This window comes from Procambarus clarkii, unplaced genomic scaffold, assembly GCF_040958095.1.
Source record: "Procambarus clarkii isolate CNS0578487 unplaced genomic scaffold, FALCON_Pclarkii_2.0 HiC_scaffold_115, whole genome shotgun sequence".
Classification (NCBI taxonomy): Eukaryota; Metazoa; Arthropoda; class Malacostraca; order Decapoda; family Cambaridae; genus Procambarus; species Procambarus clarkii.
The window spans coordinates 1203866-1209919 of NW_027189148.1; the positions used below are offsets into that span (position 1 = coordinate 1203866).

At 54.2% G+C, this 6054-nt stretch overlaps 2 non-coding genes across 2 annotated transcripts in view; both read left to right on the plus strand.

Annotated features, from left to right (window-relative positions):
* The first annotated feature begins 3391 nt into the window (after positions 1–3391).
* Positions 3392–5263, plus strand: LOC138360559 (small subunit ribosomal RNA). Its single transcript, XR_011226473.1, has one exon. It is a non-coding gene; the product is annotated as a small subunit ribosomal RNA (ribosomal RNA).
* A 647-nt stretch (positions 5264–5910) lies between these two features.
* Positions 5911–6054, plus strand: part of LOC138360600 (5.8S ribosomal RNA) — a 162-nt gene continuing 18 nt past the window's right edge. The window contains exon 1 of the ribosomal RNA XR_011226512.1: positions 5911–6054. This exon is cut by the window's right edge and continues 18 nt beyond it. This is a non-coding gene — a ribosomal RNA (5.8S ribosomal RNA).

The following is a 6054-nucleotide window of genomic DNA, read 5'->3' on the forward strand; positions in this document are numbered from 1 at the left end:
GGATTTGTCGGCTACTGCCGGGTAACCTACTTTGGATGCGGGTGCTGGGGTGGTCGGCCCCGCGGAAATCGGACGGCAGGCGCCGAAGATACCAGCGGCGAGCCGGGTCCCGGAGCTAGAGCCGAGCCCATCGGCTATTGTTGAGTAGCCGTCTTTGCCGGCAGAGCTGGCGTTTTCAGTCTCGTCGAAATCAGACGGCGGGCGCCGAAGTTAACAGCGGCTAGCCGGGCCCCAGAGCTAGAGCCGGACCCAGGGACTAAAGCCCAGCGGTGTGCTTCCGGTTGGGCGTTTGCGTTTTCAGTCTCGCGGAAATCGGACGGAGGGCGCCGAAGTTACGTTTTGCCAGCCGGGTCCAGTAGCTAGAGCCGGGCCCGGGGACTAGAGTCCCGCGTCGGCCTCCGACCCAAGTGCTTCTGTTTTCAATCTCGTCCAAATCGGACGAGGGGTACGGAAACGGCACAACTTAACCCGGGTCCAGGGGCTAGAGCCGGGCCCGGCGACTAGAGTCCCGCGTCGGCCTTCGGCCCAAGTGCTTCCGTTTTCAATCTCGTCCAAATCGGATGGAGGGTACCGAAACGGCGAAACGTAACCCTGACTCCCTTGCAAGTGCCTGGTCCGGTAACCCTATTGTCCTTCAAGGCTCTCAGACCTGAAAGGAATTGGGAGGCAAGTTCGGCATTCTGGCCGAAATCGAGCGCCGGAGTGTACCTTTTTCCAGAACTGGGACATGGTACATCAGGGGTTTTCGTGCTTAGACCACAGCACAGCGAGAGCTGGGCGACCATTTGAGCTCAATTTGCACGAAGTGACGACATCACCTTGACCCATTCGATATATATAGGGGAGACCTGGTGTCTGTGGCACCTTTCTCGTGGGTAACCTGCTGTCTTAGGGGACCATGCGAGGGAGACTACTGACAACTACCTGCGTCTTGGCGACATTCTAAGTCTCGTTGTTGCCAGAGGGAAGGAGCAAATGTTTTCCATTGTTTTGGTGCGTTGGCTACTTTCCCTTCCCCCATTCCACGGTGCTGGTTCTCGGTTCCGGTGCGGTAGCGAACTGTTTGCCGCAGACGTTTACCGGAGTAAATGGGGAACCAGCCTTTTACCTGTCGCGGGGTACATATGCCGAGGTATTTGGAGTCCGGTGTGTGAGTGACCGACCATTGCGTTCTGTTAGACATACGTAACATTAGGCGAAGGCGGCCCTCCTTGCACATGTCGTGTGGTTCCAGAGCCAGGCATCTCGGGTCCGGTGTGCGCGTGCGACCGATCTTGTTCATGTGTTAGACATACGTAACAGTGGGCGAAGACGGTCGGCGAAACTCGCGCATGTCGTGTGGTCCGAGATGGCCTTCCATGCACATTAGATATAGCTATATAAAGGGGGGAGACTCGGTGGCTGGCTGACAACTACCGGCGTCTTGGCGACATTGTGTCTCGTTGTCGCCAGAGAGAAGGAGCAAATGTATTCCATTGTTTTGGTACGTGGGCTCCTTTCTCTTCCCCCACTGTTAGGGCGCTGGTTCTCGGTTCCGGTGCGGTAGCGAACTGTTTGCCGCAGACGTATACCGGAGTAATTGGGGAACCAGACGGTGTTTTGCCTGTCGCGGGATTGGATCACAGGTTCTGGGTTCCGGTGCGGTTGCGAACTGCTTCTCGTTCACCGGCGCCAATGGGGAACCTGCCTGTCTGTCGCGGGGCAAATGCCACATAGGCTGAGGTATTTGGAGTCCGGTGTGTGAGTGACCGACCATTGCGTTCTGTTAGACATACGTAACATTAGGCGAAGGCGGCCCTCCTTGCACATGTCGTGTGGTTCCAGAGCCAGGCATCTCGGGTCCGGTGTGCGCGTGCGACCGATCTTGTTCATGTGTTAGACATACGTAACAGTGGGCGAAGACGGTCGGCGAAACTCGCGCATGTCGTGTGGTCCGAGATGGCCTTCCATGGACGTTAGATATAGCTATATAAAGGGGGAGACTCGGTGGCTGGCTGAACCTACTACCGGCGTCTTGGCGACATTGTGTCTCGTTGTCGCCAGAGAGAAGGAGCAAATGTATTCCATTGTTTTGGTGCGTGGGCTCCTTTCTCTTCCCCCACTGTTAGGGTGCTGGTTCTCGGTTCCGGTGCGGTAGCGAACTGTTTGCCGCAGACGTATACCGGAGTAATTGGGGAACCAGACGGTGTTTTGCCTGTCGCGGGATTGGATCACAGGTTCTGGGTTCCGGTGCGGTTGCGAACTGCTTCTCGTTCACCGGCGCCAATGGGGAACCTGCCTGTCTGTCGCGGGGCAAATGCCACATAGGCTGAGGTATTTGGAGTCCGGTGTGTGAGCGACCGACCATTGCGTCTTGTTAGACATACGTAACTTGCAGGCGAAGGCGGCCCTCCTCGCACATGTCGTGTGGTTCCAGAGCCCAGGCACCTCGGGGTCCGGTGTGCGCGTGCGACCGATCTTGTTCATGTGTTAGACATACGTAACAGTGGGCGAAGACGGTCGGCGAAACTCGCGCATGTCGTGTGGCTCGAGAATTGCCTTCAATTCCTCCCTGGAGTGAGTAGTTTGTTTCGGCAGCAGCTCTCTCTCCACACAACCCCCCATCATCCTCCTTCCCGCAAGAGCATGATCCCGATGCTCGATGCAAACTGAGAACTGTCACTGCACACGCTGCGGCATCTCGGGTCCGGTGCGCGAGGCGAACTTGCATTCTGCTAGACATACGTAGCATTAGGCGAGAGCGCCCGTAATCGCGCACGTCGTGAGGCTCGAGAGGCCTTCAAAGCAGCGCCTCTGTATTGTGTCACGACGATTCCTTCCGATCTCCGTGCGATCACTTCTCCAGCCTACGACTGCACATCGAGTCAGCTATCGATCGGTCTGTGTGCATGGGAACAGAGCACCAACCTTCTTCCATGTCATGGGAAGGCTGAACAAAAACACTGTGGCGTCGCCTCTCTCCACCAACGAGGAGGCGACAAACCACACGGCACCTCGGATGCATTTCCGACGGTTCCTTTCATATAAAAGGGGTGACGCCGAGGAAAATAAGACTCGCGTCCCTACCAAAACGAAAAAGACCACCACCACCACCTACTCACTTACTACTGCTCCTCCTCCTGTTTTTCCAGCTTGCCGTGTTGAATGACGACAATGACGAGCAGGAGTAATCTCGGCGGGGTAGTTATGATCGTTCGTCCACGCGGAGTAACTGCTCTCCTCCGCCTCTGTTCGTCTAACGTATCGACATAACGCCATACTGTCGGGCTGCTAGAGAGTCCATAGTGAGATTTAACTTGCAAAGCAGGATTAAAACGCAAAACCGAGGGGAGCGAGGGGTGTGTGTGTGTGTGTGTGTCTTGTGTACTATATATCAGTAGTACTGTTGAGCTACCTGGTTGATCCTGCCAGTAGTCATATGCTTGTCTCAAAGATTAAGCCATGCATGTGTAAGTACAAGCCGAGTTAAGGCGAAACCGCGAATGGCTCATTAAATCAGCTATGTTTCATTGGATCTGTAAACCCACTTACTTGGATAACTGTGGTAATTCTAGAGCTAATACATGCATCACGTCTCTGACCGCAAGGGAAGAGCGCTTTTATTAGTTCAAAACTGGTCGGGCCTCGGTCCGTTAACCCACCCGTGGTGAATCTGAATAACTTTTTGCTGAGCGCACGGTCTCCGCACCGGCGCCGCATCCTTCAAGTGTCTGCCTTATCAGCTTTCGATTGTAGGTTATGCGCCTACAATGGCTATAACGGGTAACGGGGAATCAGGGTTCGATTCCGGAGAGGGAGCCTGAGAAACGGCTACCACATCTAAGGAAGGCAGCAGGCACGCAAATTACCCACTCCCGGCACGGGGAGGTAGTGACGAAAAATAACGATGCGAGACTCATCCGAGGCCTCGCAATCGGAATGAGTACACTTTAAATCCTTTAACGAGGATCTATTGGAGGGCAAGTCTGGTGCCAGCAGCCGCGGTAATTCCAGCTCCAATAGCGTATATTAAAGTTGTTGCGGTTAAAAAGCTCGTAGTTGGATCTCAGTTCCGGACTGACGGTACACCGCCTGGTGCTTACTGTCACGCTCCGAACAGCTAACTAGCCCCGCCGGCTCGCACGGGGTGCTCTTCATCGAGTGTCCCGAGTGGCCGGCACGTTTACTTTGAAAAAATTAGAGTGCTCAGAGCAGGCTACTTTAATGGCCTGAATGTCTATGCATGGAATAATGGAATAGGACCTCGGTTCTATTTTGTTGGTTTTCGGAACCTGAGGTAATGACTAATAGGAACAGGCGGGGGCATTCGTACTGCGACGCTAGAGGTGAAATTCTTGGACCGTCGCAAGACGAACTACTGCGAAAGCATTTGCCAAGGATGTTTTCATTAATCAAGAACGAAAGTTAGAGGTTCGAAGGCGATCAGATACCGCCCTAGTTCTAACCATAAACGATGCCAACTAGCGATCCGCCGGCGTTATTCCCATGACCCGGCGGGCAGCTTCCGGGAAACCAAAGTCTTTGGGTTCCGGGGGAAGTATGGTTGCAAAGCTGAAACTTAAAGGAATTGACGGAAGGGCACCACCAGGAGTGGAGCCTGCGGCTTAATTTGACTCAACACGGGGAACCTCACCAGGCCCAGACACCGGAAGGATTGACAGATTGAGAGCTCTTTCTCGATTCGGTGGGTGGTGGTGCATGGCCGTTCTTAGTTGGTGGAGCGATTTGTCTGGTTAATTCCGATAACGAACGAGACTCTGGCCTATTAACTAGTCGACGGATCTCCAGCAATTGGTGTCCAGTTCGCAACTTCTTCTTAGAGGGATTAGCGGCAATTCTAGCCGCACGAGATTGAGCAATAACAGGTCTGTGATGCCCTTAGATGTTCTGGGCCGCACGCGCGCTACACTGAAGAGATCAACGTGTTCTCCCCCTCCGAGAGGAGCGGGTAACCCGTTCAATCCCCTTCATGATAGGGATTGGGGCTTGCAATTGTTTCCCATGAACGAGGAATTCCCAGTAAGTGCAAGTCATCAGCTTGCGCTGATTACGTCCCTGCCCTTTGTACACACCGCCCGTCGCTACTACCGATTGAATGATTTAGTGAGGCCTTCGGACTGGCGCTCTTGGATGTTCTACCCCTCGCGTCTCGGCGCAAGGGGTTCTCGCCTCGAGCTGACGGAAAGATGTCCAAACTTGATCATTTAGAGGAAGTAAAAGTCGTAACAAGGTTTCCGTAGGTGAACCTGCGGAAGGATCATTACAGTTTGTGACGCGAGAGCTGCAACCATCGGCTCGTCGTCGTCGTTCGAGTATTCTTCAATGCGAAGAAGGCAAGGGTAGCCTTGGGAGCCGCACCCAATTGCCGTGGGAAAGGAGAAAGCGGATAAACGGCGGGGAGATCAACACCCACTGTGAGACAATAACAGGTCTGTGATGTCGGACTGACATGACATGTCAGTCAGTCCGACCGGCGCAGGTCACAGTCCTAGCGCCGTATACTGCTTTAGAGTCATCTGTTGGGGCTCGCGACACCCGTCACCGACATCTTTCTTCCTTGTCCCCGGTCGCTCAGTGGCTTCCGGCACCCACACCATAGAGAGAAAGCAGCAGGCGAAGACGCTACTGCTCCTCTCGTTGACAGGGCCGGCGCCTGCTACTCTGGCGGCGTCTAGTGCTGGGTTTTCCTTGACACGCTTCCCAGTGGGCCCCTCCCTCCCCGCCTTCACTCTACTGTAAACGTAAATGTACGTGTGCGGCAGAGGAGGAAAAAGGGGAGAGAGAAAAAAAGCATTTTATGTGTCTTCTAACCAAAGTCGGGCTCTTACCAGCCCTATCAAACCCCCCATACATTACGTCCTCCTATGATGGAGTGATAGACGGCCGACAGGCCTTAATAAAAACATATACAACTCTTAACGGTGGATCACTTGGCTCGTGGGTCGATGAAGACCGCAGCTAACTGCGTGTCGGTATGTGAATCGCAAGAATACCAGATACATCGACAAGTCGAACGCACATTGCGGCGGCAGTCCTGATATGTGTACTGTCGCC